Here is a 16,005-nt window from a genome sequence, read left to right as displayed (position 1 = left end):
CTCCCGAAGCTCTACAGAGACACGGGGGGTGGGGGGGGGGCGGGGGTGGAGTGGTGTGACACAATGATGTGGTGCTGTGAGAACTGGGGATGAAGAACTCACCACCATCATCTCAGAGCCCACCCCCCACCCCCCAAAGTCCCACTCTGCTCCAGCGGTGACCATGGCAGTACATATGACCGGCTGAACTACCACCACCTTGGGCAGGACAGAACCGCAGTGCTGGCTGGCAGGTGGAAAGACGGTGCCCGTCCCCTCAGTCCTTCCTGCTGAATCACTGTTCCGATCTCGGGGCCCAATTAGTCTGGCTCTGAGCAGCCACACAAATCAATAAGCGTCACTGGCTGTGCATCTAGAAGCGGAGTTACCCCAACTGCTCGGAGGGACAGTATCGGGTGACAGTGACGCAGCTGAAAAGCGTCCCTGGCTGCGCCTCTCTCTCCCCCACAAAGTCACCCCCATGTCACCAGACTCGTCAGGCGCTCTGCTCTGAGTGACTTCCCTTTCTCCGGCGTCTCGAGACACTCCGTCCCAGAGGCGGTCCCCATCCCCAAGGGTATGGTCTGGTTTGCAGAAGCCCCGAATCCTAGGGTGGCACCTCCTCCTGGGGACCGACCCGGGAGCCACCCTCCCCCACCCACCTTTCTGGCGGGGATGACACTAGCACATCCTCCTGTCCATCGGGGAAGACGGGCTTCACTGAGAAGGTGAAGCTGGACGGGCCTGTGCTGTTGTTCAAGGTGATGCATCCCTCTCGCCAGGACAGTTAGTGCCAGAACGGTCATGGTATATTACTTCAAGCAACAATGAAGAGACTCCCAGGGAACTCTTATTTTGGAAAGAATATAAGGGAGACAGCAGCCTCCTTTGGCATCTGGATGACACCAGAGCTGTGCAGCTGTTTGGGGACACGTGAGGAGCACTGTTAAGGCCAAGCCAGGAAGCTGAGGAAGCTAATGGCCGACTAAAGATGGGGAGAACCTTGGTCCTTACAAACCACAGTGAGGTGTCGGGTTAGTCAACCCTGGGACACCTGGTACAGGTGCTTCCACACCCGAGAGACTATGGGTATTCCATCTCCTCGTTTCTCTGTGGACACTCTGATTGCGGCAGCCAAAAGCATCCTAGCTGGGACAGCCCATAGTCTTCACCTCTTCACTCTCAAAAGTCTTAATCCAGGAAGCCAGCATGCCCTCCATCTTTAAATGAGACGTATGCTCAGATTTATAAGCTTGCCTTCCTAAAGATGCGAATATCCGGAGGCTAAACGGATCAGTCCCTCTCTGTTTAGTAAGAATTACTTCAATCAAATTGCCCTTCCAATAGTAAGAGGCAAGCCTGAGGGCACCCAATACCTGGAACTGGCATGGAAGGAAGCCCAGTAGTCCATGCCAAAAAGCCAACCACCTACACTTGCCCACAAGCTTCTGGTACCTAGGATGGTCTCAGTGTTCCCTAGAAATAAGCCATTCTCCTCCTGCCATGAAGGCTTGGGTATCTTCCTAGAGTTGTCACCCCTAAAATAAAGATATCATTTAGATCTGGACTGGGGAGAAAAAAATCTAATTTAAGCCGGGCGGTGGTGGCGCACGCCTTTAATCCCAGCACTCAGGAGGCAGAGGCAGGCGGATCTCTGTGAGTTCGAGGCCAGCCTGGACTACAGAGGGAGTTCCAGGAAAGGCACAAAACTACACAGAGAAACCCTGTCTCAAAAAAAAAAAAAAAGAAAGAAAGAAAGAAAGAAAAAACTAATTTCAAATGTCAAACAACAAAAGCTTTCTAATTGGAATCATCTTGGTTTCCCGGTGGAGAAAGGTAACCATGACAGGACCTTCCACCAAGGACCCAGCCTGGTCCTGGTTCTGTAGCATCGGGCCCTCCTGGACTCCCAACTCTAACCCTCCGAGTCTCTGCCAAGAGGACATTGTGTGCTCGGCAGAGGATCCACCAGGCCTATGTCCCAACAAAAGCATCCGATGCTTACCTCAGGAAGGAAGATGTCAAAACTTTACCTCTGTTCTTATGGCCACTGACTTTACAGCCACTGTTCCTTAAGGAGCCAGTGAGGATCTGAACAGAGCAAAGTGACAGTTCTCCTCCTGGCCCCTGGAGCTATGACACCTAGGCTGGGCAAAGGTAGGCTCTTGCCTGACTCTAGAGCCATCAGAAACCCATGGATCCTCCCTGGCTCCTGTTCTCTCCCACTTATGACCATGTCTTAAGCTACCAAGAGAGTCTCTAAAACCTTAGGTAGGTCTGCAGCATAGAACCAAGGCCACTCAGTAGTCCAGGTCCCTCATCCGCTCCCTCTGAAAGACACGCAGCAGCTATTCCAAACCTTCACCCCCTCAAGCCTCCAGTGCCACCTCCTACCCCCTCATTCTTGGCAGATGGTCTGGCCTCCTACAGCAGAGAAAAAAATAGAGGCTACCGGGCTGGTACACACTCTGCTGCCCACCTTCCCTCCCCTCGCCAGGGCCCCACACACTCATCTATGCTCAGCCTTACTGCCTTCTACATTCCAAGCAAAGACCCGTCAAAGGCCAATGTCTTTTTGTGTTCTTGGTACCCAATCTCTTGAATGTCCTCCTGGACCTGCCTTCTCAATTATGTCTCTCTGCTGAGTCTCCAGTATCCCTTCCGCATCAGCTAAGGCCTACTCATGTCTCAGGAGCACTGAACTCTACACTTGGAACTAACTCTCCCCAGCCTCCCATGTTTGAACACTGGACCAGAGAATTTTATACTGTACCCCACTTCCTCGGGTATCAATTCTCCTTCACCCCTCACACTGTTGTAACTGCTCTTCCTAACAATTCTAGGATCCCCCAACCCCAAATACCCTTCTTAGTGCCTTCCTGGTTTAGCCATCCACTTGGCAAAGCTAAGTAATTCTGGGAAACTATTTTCCAAAATGCCTCAACAATACTCCCATTCCAATATGCCTCTGGAACCTCATATAATGATTGCTTTTCTAACCTAGAGGGATTTCTTTTTCCCCAACTAGACTCTAGCTGATATACATAGGCAAAGATACCTCATGGTAGTCACTTATACCAGAAACCTAAGATACACTCACTTCTACCTCCTCCTTGGCCCCTCCCCATGAAGAGCTGGCCACAAAGTCCAGCTGACTCCTCCTCTACCCCCATGATTCCGTCTTGCATCATACTTTATTTCTCTCACACCAACACAGCAGCCCTTCCGTTAGTCTCCTGGCTGTACAGACTTTGTGCATTCTCCTGACTGCCAACACACTTTTATTTCCAGGGCACAGCTGATCATGACAGTCCCCTGATTAGAATTCTTACATGGTTCCCCCACTGAATACTGAGCAAACCATAGGTTGTCAGTCCCCCCCCCCCCCAAGTATGTCATTGTTGACTATGGCTACTGTTCCACACCTGAGCCTGGGATAAGGGTCCTTTCCGTCCCGCCTACCTTCCCAGCCTCACTCCCAATCCCTCCCACCATCTGAACTAGCAGGAATTCTCCAAGCTCCCTCTGCTCCTGCTGCCTGGGGGGGGGGGGGGGGGGGGGAGGGTTCCCACATGCTGGGCTATCCATGTGCTGGCCAGCAGTCTCAAGAGTCCTCCAAGTCCACAAGAACACTAACCCTGCAGGGAAACACCCTTGTCAACACCAGGGGCAGGAGGCTGTGGGGGCGGGCACAGTTCCTTCCTGAGGCTCAGAGCTCAGGTTCCAACTTGACTTGTTTACATACCTGTCTCCTGCGCTCCATGGGAGGGTGGGGACAGAGCTCACTTACTCACATGCCCTCAGCACCATATAATACACAGTGAGATGAGACCTCAGTTGAGTCTAGACTAAGGAGGAAGAGAGACTAGGAAGGAGAGGGACATGTGGGATCAACAGACTGTTGACCTCCATGTAGGAGTATTGGCTTCTTCCCCCTTGGTGGATACATATGTAGAAGATTCCAGGAGCACACAGGCCCTCTTGGAATTTCCCTAGGACCATTTGCAAGAATGTAAGTTTGTTAATTCAAAACAAATGTCATATAAGCAAATGAGTCATCTGCATAAATATTTCTATGCAACCTGCACACCATTTTTCTGTGCCTTGGCTTATCACACATTTTCCTATGCTACAATCTAATACATTATGATGCAACTTTGTCTACTCCTGAGGAGATTACCTTTGGTTCCTTTCATTTCTACTGCGTCTCCCTGGAGGTCTCCCTGTGACTCAGGTCCCCATCAGGACCTGAATGAGCTCAGCCCCATCTGAGCATTTCCAGGACAGATCAAGAACTGACCAGCCTTACCAGGGTGTGATTCCAAGTTCTTATGACACAGCCTTGGTCGTGCCTCAGCTCTGCTCTCCCACTCCGCTCCTCGGAGGGCCACAGTCCACCCACCAGCCTGAGTAAGTATCTGGGAGGCTGTCTGACTCCTGAGGAAAAACAAGACTGAGGAACAGGAAAGAGAAAGGCGTGGGGAGCACCCACCTCCATCAGGAGAATGTCCTTGGAGCTTTGAGACTGAACCTTCGGGTGCTGGACCTTCACAGCCACTGTCCGACCGTCATGCAGCACTGCCTTATGGACCTGGGCCAGGGAGGCTGCCCCCAGAGGGGTGTCATCGAAACTCAGGAACAAATCAGGGATCTGTCAGGAGTGGAAAGAGAACGGAGTCACTAAGAGGAGGTGGCCTAATTCGGTGAGAGGCTGAGCCAGAGAGACGGTGAGCTGGAGCTGTTCAGTGTCCCACCACAGATTTACCGCCTTATCAGTTGTGTGGGTCCCATCTGGCCCTTTTGCTCTGGTCAGGATTCACACCAGACACATGGATGGGACAGGACAGGAGACACACGTGGAGGGCATGTTTGCACAGGAGCCCTGTAACCCCCATCAAAGGCCGAAGAAAGACTGTGTATCGTCTGCCCATTTAACGATGCACCACTCCGTCTGCTGAACCCTCACACACAGATCATAAAAAGTTAACAGAACTGGGGCCGGAGCAGCACGACAGGCCAGATGGAAGGTATTCCAGTCCCACCAACCTAGAGAGCTCAGGGACCTTTAAGCTGGAGGCTTCTAATCAGAGCCATCAATTACCTCTACCTGAGCAGCAGCCTCGACATGGGTTTCTGAGCCACTGCTGGCCTGGCCACGTCCTAGCAGGGTCCCAGGGCTTCCAGAGGCCTAAAGTGAGTTTCTGGGAGTTCCCTTGCCTCTTGCGTGCCTCAGTTTCCCTCTGCAGTAGACAGTGTACCCCTACTCTTGCATCTCCTGCCTTCTTCCTCCCTTCCTTCTCCTTTAGAACTGCCACACTGGGTCTTCCTGACTAGTTACGCTACACGGTCCAGATAGAAATATCCTACTAGATGGAAAGAGATCTCCTAACCCGCCAGAAACTTTTCTAAAGATTGGCAAAGCCTGTGGTTCAAATCCTCTCCATTTCTTTAAGCTCCCCCCAAGCCTCAGGGTTCCAGAAAGCCTGGCCAGTTTGGCAGACAAATACACACCAATATATTTACTGTAATTAATCGCATGCCTCTGCTTCCCCACTCCCCATGAGCTCCTATTCAAGGTGAATTCAGTTCTCTTTCCTACCCCTTTCCTGCTTTTATCCCCATTTCCAGCCCCCTTGTCCTGCCCCTTAGCACTGCCCCTTTCTCTCCCCAAACCTGACGTGCCAAACGCCCCACAGCAATCATCCCAATTCTGTTTGCCAGGATTCACCTGTTAATCTCACATCATAAATGGTTTCCACCTCCCTGCCACCGTTCCTGTACCTTCCGCTAAGTTTCATTGCATTTACCCACATTCTGCAGAGGACAAGACCCCTGCAGGCATCAGGAAGGGTCTCAGATGTTGGTCATGAGAGCCAGCTCTCCAGCGGATGGTTTCTCCCCATCCTGGTGTCTAATCTCCTTGTCCCGCGCCCCCCAACAACACTTGCCTTTCCTTCCTCTGTGAGTTCTAGGCTTCCCAAGGGCAAGAGTCTCTTGTGTTAGCTACTTGCTTATTCTGGGTCTCTCAGCACAAGAGCTTTCATCATGGACTTGGTCCTAGTACGGGAGAACATCACAACCACCTTCCCCATGTGCCGAGTGAGCTGGGGGGTTGCTGCTCTGGCCACAGCTGTACCCCTGCAATTTGTACAGGGATGGAACTAGTCAGAGTCAAACAAGTATCTGCTGAGTGGCTAAATCCGGTGTCTCCACTGGAGAACAGAATCAGCCTAGTTTTCCCCTTCAAACTGCTTGGCCTTCCCAATCCCACAGTGCTACTAACACAAACACTCCAAGGGACTGCCATCCAAAATGGGCAAAGTATAAACCAGGTCTGAACTTTACCTGGGCAGAGCCCACCTGTTACTCCAGGTGAGACCTCAGCCTGGCCTGTCAGAACCCTCAGCAGCCCCAGCCACCCTGATTGGCTCAGAAATGGACGTGTGGCCCAACTAGTCCAATCAGACTCAATTTTCCTGTGTCTGTTTAAACAGTGGGAGAATACATACTTTCTATTGAACCTGAGAAGAAAAATACAGCTCTGGGCATGCCAAGGATCACAGAATAGAAACAAAGGAAGCCTAGGCAAGGGGGAATAAATCCTGGTTAGTTTTAGTTCCTGGATCTAGCCATCCCTCATATACCTAACCTATAATTCCCTTTCTGCTCGCTTGCTTGCTTGCCTAAGTCAGTTGGAGCCAAGTTTTGTGACAGAGACAACGGAAGGGACTCTAACATCACATGTTCTCAGGTACCAAATGAGGTGACTGAGGGAGACATAGGCCCAGGGCCCCTTAGACATGGAAATTGTGGGTTCCAGCCCCTCCCTGCCCCCTTATAGGAACAAGGACTCAGGAACAGTAGGAAGCAGAGCTTCTGCTACTGTATAATGAGCTCCACCCAGATCCCTGTGCAGACTACTAATGCCTGGAGAGCCACCAAGGAGACCACTTCTCAAGGCGGAGCTGTGGACCTTGCCCAATCTCCCTGCGGCCTCATTCCCTAACCCTGGCCTTTGCCTGGCCCAGGGAACGTCACCTCCTTCTCCGAGGAGGACAACCAGTTTCCAACCTGTGTCATTGTGGGGACACTGCAGAGTCACGGCAACCGGAGTGACATGGCGTCTCCGGGGCTGGGTGACAGGAACAGCTGCCAAGCGCTCCCCACGGGGAAGTGGAGGAAGGAAAGGGCTGAGGCGAGCAGATCCCAATCTCCAGGCTGACAGGGAGCCAGGCGTGCCCATTTTCACCCAGGGACAGGAAGGGCCCGCCCCCACAACCTCCTGCCCCTATCAGGGGCAGATACCAAGGTACCCCAAGATACCACCTAACCCCAGCTGCCAACTCAGCATCTGAAGCAACCCTCGCAGGAAGGGGTTAAACAAACTCTCAGTTTCCCCAGCAGAAGCAAAGGAGTCATAGAAAGGGTAAGGGGCATCTGTCAGGCGGAACCCCTGTCCCACCGCAAGCCCCAGCGTCCCTGCGGCCATCTCCTTCTCTAACTCGAAGTCACTCCTCCACCCTCCCGTGCTCACGCAAACACATAACACACATACACATACACAATAATTGATCGCTAGTGGATGCTCCTAGCTGGCTTATAAAAAAAAGGTAATTAAAGATTGGTGCTGCAGCCTGTAATTAAATATGAATAAAGTATCTCTAAATGGAACCTTAATTCAAAGTGTTCAGTGAAAGTACTTTATGCTGATAGATAGTAAGGAAAAATAGACCCTGTCCCGAAAGCAGAATTATACCCCCCGTGCAGATGAAACAAATGCCGCCCCTCCCCTCCAATCGCCAAGGACCTGCCTCATTCCCGAGCCCTCTCGGCAGAAAACCATTAGCAGAAACAAATGCAGCATTTTCAGCAATTAGATTCAAGCAGGGCCCTCGGCTGCCTCCAGTCCCTCACGGAAACTTGTCTCCCTTCTAAGTCTTGCTTCTCTCTCTCTCTCTCTCTCTCTCTCTCTCTCTCTCTCTCTGTCTCTGGGTCTGGAGGTAAAATCAATTAAGTAAAACAGCTAGATTTTTAAAATGACTAGTTGTGTGCCTTTTAATTACCATCGGTCTGAGATTCAACTATATTGATATGGTCAAGTCGAAAAGGAAAAAAATTATCAGGGAAAAAAATTGCTCCCTCTGGTTCTGTGCAGAGAGAAATAGAACATGAATGTCAAGGGGGATGGTCTTTTATAAAGAAAAACATTAACCAGGCAAGGAGATTAGCATCCTCCCCCGGGTCTCTGGCCATTCAGTCCTCAGTTGTCTGACTTGGGGAGAAGGGGTCTCAGGGTCTGAGGACCAAGGGAAATTGTGCCTGTACAGGCATACGTCAGGCCTGCCGGTTCCCAGAAAGCAGGACTAGTAGGCCTCTTTTCCAGAACACCACGTGGGGTGGCTAAGTACTGGCCAGGAGCCTCATTTGGCCCAAAATAAGATGACAAGAGAGGGGTGCCCTGGAGAAGCTAGGGAGTTCTGCTTCAACTCAGTATCTTAGCCAGCCACACCACTGTCTGAAGGCCTGGCCAGCCTGAGGCCCTTCATGGCTACTGGCTCAAGGTCACAGGTTAGGGCAGAGTGGAGATGGACTTTCTAATAAGGCCCAACATCAAATATCCCATCCCACGGCCCCCATACTCATTCACGTCGGATCAATTTTAGCTTCAGAAATGGCATCATCGTAGGCATAATGCATCTCCCAAGGCCCCGGACAGCCTGGCTCCAGGTGAAGATAGGAGCCTGTCTTAAGCAGGCCTAAATGCCAAGGCTAGATAGCTCTCTAAGAGCTGTGAAGATGCCCTGGGCACCTAACACAGACCAGTGCATCTGGGTCGTTGGTGGGAGGGGGAAGCAGGTTACCATGGCATCAGCCGCCAAGAACATCTGGTTCTCTCCTGTGGAGCTGGCCCACCCCAGACCTGGCTGGGCTCCAGCTGCCATCCATCCAAGTCTGCTGGGCAAAGTCTCAGCCTATGCTAATGGAGTAGCTAGAATGAACCCCAACCTAAGGCAATCAGGATAGCTCCAGCCAGCCGGGACTCAGCAAAACCGCCTTGAACAAAACAATGCCGCCTTCCATCACCTCCATCTTGAACCCATCCCCCACCTCTGCTTTTCTAAGCCCCACTGACCAGGGACCTGCCCCAGGTACACCAACCCATCACAGTTGATTCAGTTGGTGCAATTCCTGCCCCTCCCTCAAGGACACATCCTGGTTTGCAGCTCCCCCCACCTCTCCACCTTCAAGGCCATGCCTTGGCCTTCTAAGGTCACATTTGACAGTGATAGCAAATGAGTGGCAGCAGGGACATTCTCATTCCCCCTGTGGTGGCTTTAAAATATGTTCTGAGCTTTTCAATGTTCCTCCCCTTGAGGAGTCTATTCCACTTCCCTTAAGTGTGAGCTGGAATTCAGGACCCACTCCTAAGTTACAGAAGCACCCCAGTCAATCGATCTATCTCCCTCCCTGTCCCTCTCTTGGATTTTTTTTTTTTTTTTTTTTTTTTTTTTTTTGGATTGGGAGAGGGAATAGCTGTCCTACTACAAGTCATTCCTATGGTAAAGAGCCAAGCTCTCTGCACACAGGGAGCCCCTAGACCCAGACCGTCCAGCCCCAGACAGAACCTCAGATGATGGCAGCCTCGTGAGAAACCCTGATCATGAGTATTAGTGTTAAATGCCAGTTTGACTGGATTAAGTCCCACAGAGGAATCCAGCAAAGTGTTCCTCTGGCTGTGTCTGGAAGGGTGTTTCCAGAGGAGAGAGACCTGGGGGTCAGGAGAATAAGAAGATCTCAACTCTGAGTTGGTACCACCCATTTGGCTGAGGGAACAGTAAGGGATGTTCCTTCTCCCTTCTGGAGTTGGGACCATGTCTCCTCCGGGTCCATACATAGGATCACTGGACCCCTGTACTTCCTCCAAAAGCCTCCCCCAAGCCCCACTACTGGGTTACCAGGCCTTTGGCCACAGATGGAAAGCAGCCAGTGGCTCTCCAGCTTTCTGACTTCAGCTGAAGTCAGAATCCTAGCCAGGGTCTCCATCTTCCAGACAGCCTGCCCCAGGAGTTCTCATCCTCCATGATTGCATGAGCAATCCCCATAACGAATCTTCCCTTGAATGTTTACTTCTATGGAAATCTACCTGATCGGTTCTGTCTCTGTGGAGAACCTTAATAACCTTGACCCAGAACCATCCAGTAAGCTACTCCTGAACTTCTGACACACAGACATACAGAAACTTGTTTGCTTGTTTGTTTGTTTGTTTGTTTGTTTGTTTGTTTGTTGAGACAGGGTTTTCTGTGTAGCTTTTGGAGCCTGTCCTGGAACTCACTTTGTAGACCAGGCTGGCCTTGAACTCAGAGATTCACCTGCTGGGATTAAAGGCGTTCACCACCACTGCCCAGCCAACACACAGAAACTTTAAGAAAAAATGTTTATTGTTTTAAGTCACTGTGTTTGGGGCTAACTTTTTATGCAACCATAGCCAAGCGGTACATCCAGCCATACCCATGCCAGACATCACTAATCCATTCAGCATCTATTGCTGCTGTAGCCCCACGATGCCTTACAGTCTCTCACAACACAGTGCTCCAGGCAGCCTCTGCCAACACAGCAGGGCCAGTACACCATCCCTTCACCTAAGGCAGACCCGTAACATGACAGAAACCATGTTAGTGTAGGTCACTGAGCCAACAAAAAACATCTGTCTGACCCTAAAGAGACATCAGAAGGAAGACAATCGCCTCTTTGAAGAACACACCTGTGCTTTAGTGCCACGGCACACAACTCACCTGCATTCACCACATCACCTAATCCTGAAGGCCACACCTGGTGAGCTAAGGCACGGAGATCTCCAGGATGGCCACACAGACCCTGGCTGACCAAGAAGGGGACATCGCGTCAGTCTCTCCCTCTCCACCTCTGCACTCAGAGTGAGACATCCCCATCTTCGGCTTCCCACTCACGGCCACAGCCTAAACCTAAGGAAAATCCTAACCACAAGAACAGCTTGAGTACACATGGACCTCCATGATCCGCAGCAGGTTCTCTCTGGGGTCCTGAGGGATGAGCTTGTCGGCTCTACAGAGCCCTTGGCTATTGCTGTTACTGAACTGGGGGGAAACGGGAGGCCAGCCGCAGAATCGGAGGTCAACTTGGCAACATTTCTGCGAGGAGGCCAACCCAGGACAGCTCCTGCAGCGGCTGACGGCTCCAGACTCGAGGCATCACCCACCCACTTGGCTCTCCCAAGGACCTCTCCACTCAGATCAAGCATCTTTCTTTTCCATTTCTGTTTGGTCTCCTTTCTTTTCTGTTTTCAGTCTGTTGGTTAGATTTTTTTTTTTTTTTTTTTTTACTTGTTTGGTTTGGTTTAATTTTGAAGACAAGATCTCAGATAGTCCAGGCTGGTCCCAAACTCACAATATAGCTGAGGCTGATCTTGAACTCCTGAACCCCCTTTCCTCCACCTCTCCAGTGCTGAACTTACAGGTATGTACCACTGAGCCATTTATGTGATGCAGAGGACCAAAGCCAGGGGTTCCTGCATGCTAGGTAAGCACTCTATCAGCCGAGCTACATCTCCAAGCTTCTTTCTTCCTGTAGAGTGGTGGCAAATACCAAGAACCCAGGGGCGGGAACACTGTGTGGTGGCTGTGAGCATGCCTCTGAGACACGTTCAGTGGCTGGTCAAGACAATCCCTGAGGGACAGTGCACTCTGGAGACTCCAGTACAAGTGCTGATGAATACCTTAGCTGGAGTTTTCTCCAGTCCCGCCCGGGCCCACAGCCGCTCAGACCCAAATAAACACATAGAGGCTTATATTAATTAAAATTGTATGCCCTAATGGCTCAGGCGTCTTGCTAGCTACATCTTACATCTTAAATTAACCCATTTCTATAAATCTATACCTTGCCATGTGGCTCGTGGCTTACCCGTATCTTTATATCTTGCTTCTCATGGTGGCAGCTCAAAGCGTCTCCTGACTCAGCCTTCCTGTTCCCAGAATTCTCCTCTCTGCTTATCCTGCCTATACTATACTTCCTGTCTGGCTACTGGCCAATCAGCATTTTATTTATCAATGAAATCAGAGTAACATATATTCACAGCATACAGAAAGACATCCCCAGCAAATACCAGGTTCAAATCTTAATTCTATGATGTACCAGCTCAAACGGGTCACATATCCTCTGCCTACCTTCTTCATCTATAAAACACTGTAAAAACAATTTTGTAGGGCTGACACATGACATCATATACATAGAGGGTACAGAAAACCCTAGACCCTCAACAACTGCAGAAGGAGTAGAGAGGAAATGCCTGCACTATGGCTCCAGCCATGAGAGCACAGTGGTATAATGCGGAGCACGAGACCATCAGAGACGCTGGTGAGGTGGAATATTATTTTAGGATGTGTCACATTTGTTTATGCTGTGGAACATTTGTTTAATGATGCGAAGATGTGCTGCATTCTTTTATGCTGCATTTGTTTAACTCTATGAAGCTGTGTTACTTTGCCTGTCTACAACACCTGATGGTCTAACAAAGAGCTGAACAGCCAATAGCAAGGCAAGAGAGGAATAAGTGGGGCTGCCAGGCAGAGAGAATAAACAGAAGGAGAAAAAGAAGGAGGAGCAAGAAAAGGAGGAGAACACCAGGGGCCAGCCATCTGGCTACACAGCAAGCCACAGAATAAGAAGGAAAGAAAAGATACACAGAAATAGAGAAAAGTAAAATCCCAGAGGCAAAAGACAGAGGGGATCATTTAAGTTAAGAAAAGCTGGATAGAAATAAGCCAAGCTAAGGCCGGGCATTTATAAGATAGAATAATCCTCCGTGTCACGATTTGGGAGCCGGGTGGTGGGGCCCCCCAAAGAGGAAAGAGAATAAAACAACCAACGGCACGCTGGTTTCCACCTGCTCTTCCATGAGACAAGCCACTGTCCTCATTTACCCAGAGACTACACTGGCCTCCTGACCACCTCCTCCAGTTAGATTCCTGTCTCCTGTAGTCTACACTCCATCACACACACACAGCTGGACTGTGTCGCTTCTCTCTGCTGAAATCACCTCCCCAGGTACCTACGGTCCACATCCCTGGCAGACCTATCAGGGCTGGGCCTATCTGCTTCTCTTTTTCAACCTCCTCCCTCTGTCCCACCCAGAAAGCTTTCTTAGAGCCCAGATCACTCCTCCCCAGCCCCATAGGTCTGTGCTCTTGTTATTGCCTCCACCTGGAAGGCTCCCCTTCCCTCACTGTCACCTACTCAGAGAACCCCCCTGCATACATCCTTAGAGCTCATGTGCCCTCCTTGAGAACAGTGCCATGGCTGCACATTCACCTCCTCCTGTATTTCCTCAGTTTCCCTCACGCTCCTTGGACTAGAGACTTCTGAATTTTTCACAGCACTGTATCCCATTGTATCTGCCTGACACAGAACCGTGCTCAGTCGGTTAAGTACTCTCTAGAGAATGTCTAAAGCTGAGATGAGGTTCCCTGTAACCCGTGATGGAAAAGGAACTTGGGACCTTCCCACTGACTAAGGCAGCTGAAACACCTCCCCAAGGTGACCACAGTTCCTTCCAAGTAGCCGAGGGAGCCTCCTCGGCACTGAGTAACTCGGGAACTGTGGCTGGAGGAACTTGAGGGAATTTTTATGTTAATAATGATTAATAAAAAGCAGATAAACACCCAGTGTGGCTGGCCAGCCTGGGAAGCCGTCCCATTAGAGCTGTCATTCATTAGTGGTGGGGGAGGGGCGGTCCAATCAGATCTCCTCAGCTTAAGCAAACCTTCTGTAAATTGTAGGCTGCAGGCACTGACATTTGATAAATTATTCTTCATAATCCACCACTGCCTGTCATCAATCTAATCCTTCAACTTCCCCATCTTAATAACTCCTACAGCCTTGGAGGGTGCCGTGAATAGGCCTCTGCCTGTGACAGAGGTCTCTGGGACAAGAGACCAGAGATCCTGGATAAAGAAGATTATGAAATCGTGCCCCGCCCCCCCGGCCAGGGTACAACCTGAGCAGCTAGCCCCCCGGGGGATCAGAGTGTAGGCAATGAGGCACTCTTGAGACTGCTGTGCACCTGGGCAGGCTACATGCTCTCATTCCACCACAGAACCAAGATGTGGTTCCAACACACAGGACCAGAAGTCTGGAACTTTCTGGCTTCCAGTGCCAGCTGGCACACATAAGGCCTTTCTACTTCCTCGATTCTGAACCTAGGTATGCCCGAGGGAACATCAGGATAACTTAGGTTCTCAAGAACGAGATGTTCGAATCAAGCACGGGTAACACGTTACATTTGCATAATGTTTGGTGTCCTCGAAGCACTCTTACCTAATCCTCCTCTCCCTCTAGAAGGGAGCTGTTACCAACCCCATTTTACAGAGGACAAAATACTCACCAAGAGTCATGATTCTTTTACACACACAACAACAAAAAAAAAATCCTAGGTGATTAACGTGTGCGGGGCGCTGTGGTTGTCACTGGGGCGTAAGTGGCTTCCGAAGCCACTAGCAGAACGTAAAGGGAAGTGGAGGCAGTCAGGGCTTTGTCAACTCAGCACAAATGACACATGCAACAGCTGGTCCTTATGAGCACCGTGAAGGGAGAGGAGCACAGAGCTAGTGTTCAAGGAACTGAGCATGGCTAGAGGACTTCTCTAGAAAGTAACTAGACTGCGACCTGACGATGGAGGAGTGAGCTAAGTCGCTAACGGGGAGAGAGAAGAGCCTTCCAGGGGAGAGAACTGTGAACTGAGCAACAGCACACAGCAGGAAGAGAGCCGAGGTTCCAACGGCGAGCAGCTCCCAATACAGAATGCAGACCACCTTGGGCTCCCTGGCCCCTCGCCACAGAAGTAGTCCTCTTCCGCAGCTCCTCATCACGAGAAAGCAAGCCTGAAACCTAACAGGCTCAGCTTCACAAACCCCACAGGCCTTCTCCAACCACCTTCAGATGTCCCAAGGCTCAAAACGGAGAGGGGAGAGAAGGGGAAGCATGGCGTCCTTCACGTATGGGCGCTGCATTTGCTGTTGGGACAGGCTGCCTGGGCTTTGGGAGATGGCAGCAGGCCTAAGCTATGTCCCCACGCCTCAAAGCCCAGAGCGAGGAATTCAGAACATGCATGCAGCAAGTTTTCTGGACTCACTTTCCATGTGAAGATGTTGCAGAGCCCAGGAATGTAAAAGGAAGGGAAACTCGGCTGCAGCAGAGTTACTGAGACCATGAGGAAAGAAAGCATGCTACAGCTATGCGGCTGGCAAGATGGCCCAGTGGACACGGTGTTTTCTGAACAAACGAAGTATCTGAGTTTGGATCCCTAGCACCTACGAAAAAGCTGGGCACAACAGCATGTGTCTGTAATCCCAGTGCTGCAGATGTGGAGGCGGCTGGACAGCCGGTCAATCTAACCAAAACAGCCAGCTGTTCTGTGAGAGATCCTGTCTCCAAAAGAGAAGGTGGGAGCTAGACGTGGTGGCGCACGCCTTTGATCCCAGCACTCGGGAGGCAGAGGCGAGCGGATCTATGAGTTTGAGGCCAGCCTGGTCTACAGAGTGAGTTCCAGGCCAGCCAAGGCTACACAGAGAAACCTTGTCTTTAAAAGGAGGGGGGTAAAAGGTGGAGAGCAATAGATGAAGGCACACCTAATGCTGACCTTTGGCCTTCACACACAAGCACACATGCACACACATATGTGCACCACACACACAGAAAAGCACACATGTACACACACACACATGCACCACACACACAGAAAAGCACACATGTACACACACACATGTACCACACACACAGAAAAGCACACATGTACACACACACACACATGCACCACACACACAGAAAAGCACACATGTACACACACACACACGTGCACCACACACAGAAAAGCACACATGTACACACACACACACACACACACACACGTACCACACACAGAAAAGCACATATGCGCACACCCACACATGCACCACACACAGAAAAGCACATATGCGCACACCCACACATGCACCA

Source organism: Peromyscus eremicus, chromosome 14, assembly GCF_949786415.1.
Source record: "Peromyscus eremicus chromosome 14, PerEre_H2_v1, whole genome shotgun sequence".
Lineage (NCBI taxonomy): Eukaryota > Metazoa > Chordata > Mammalia > Rodentia > Cricetidae > Peromyscus > Peromyscus eremicus.
Note: the sequence above shows the minus strand (reverse complement) of the source record.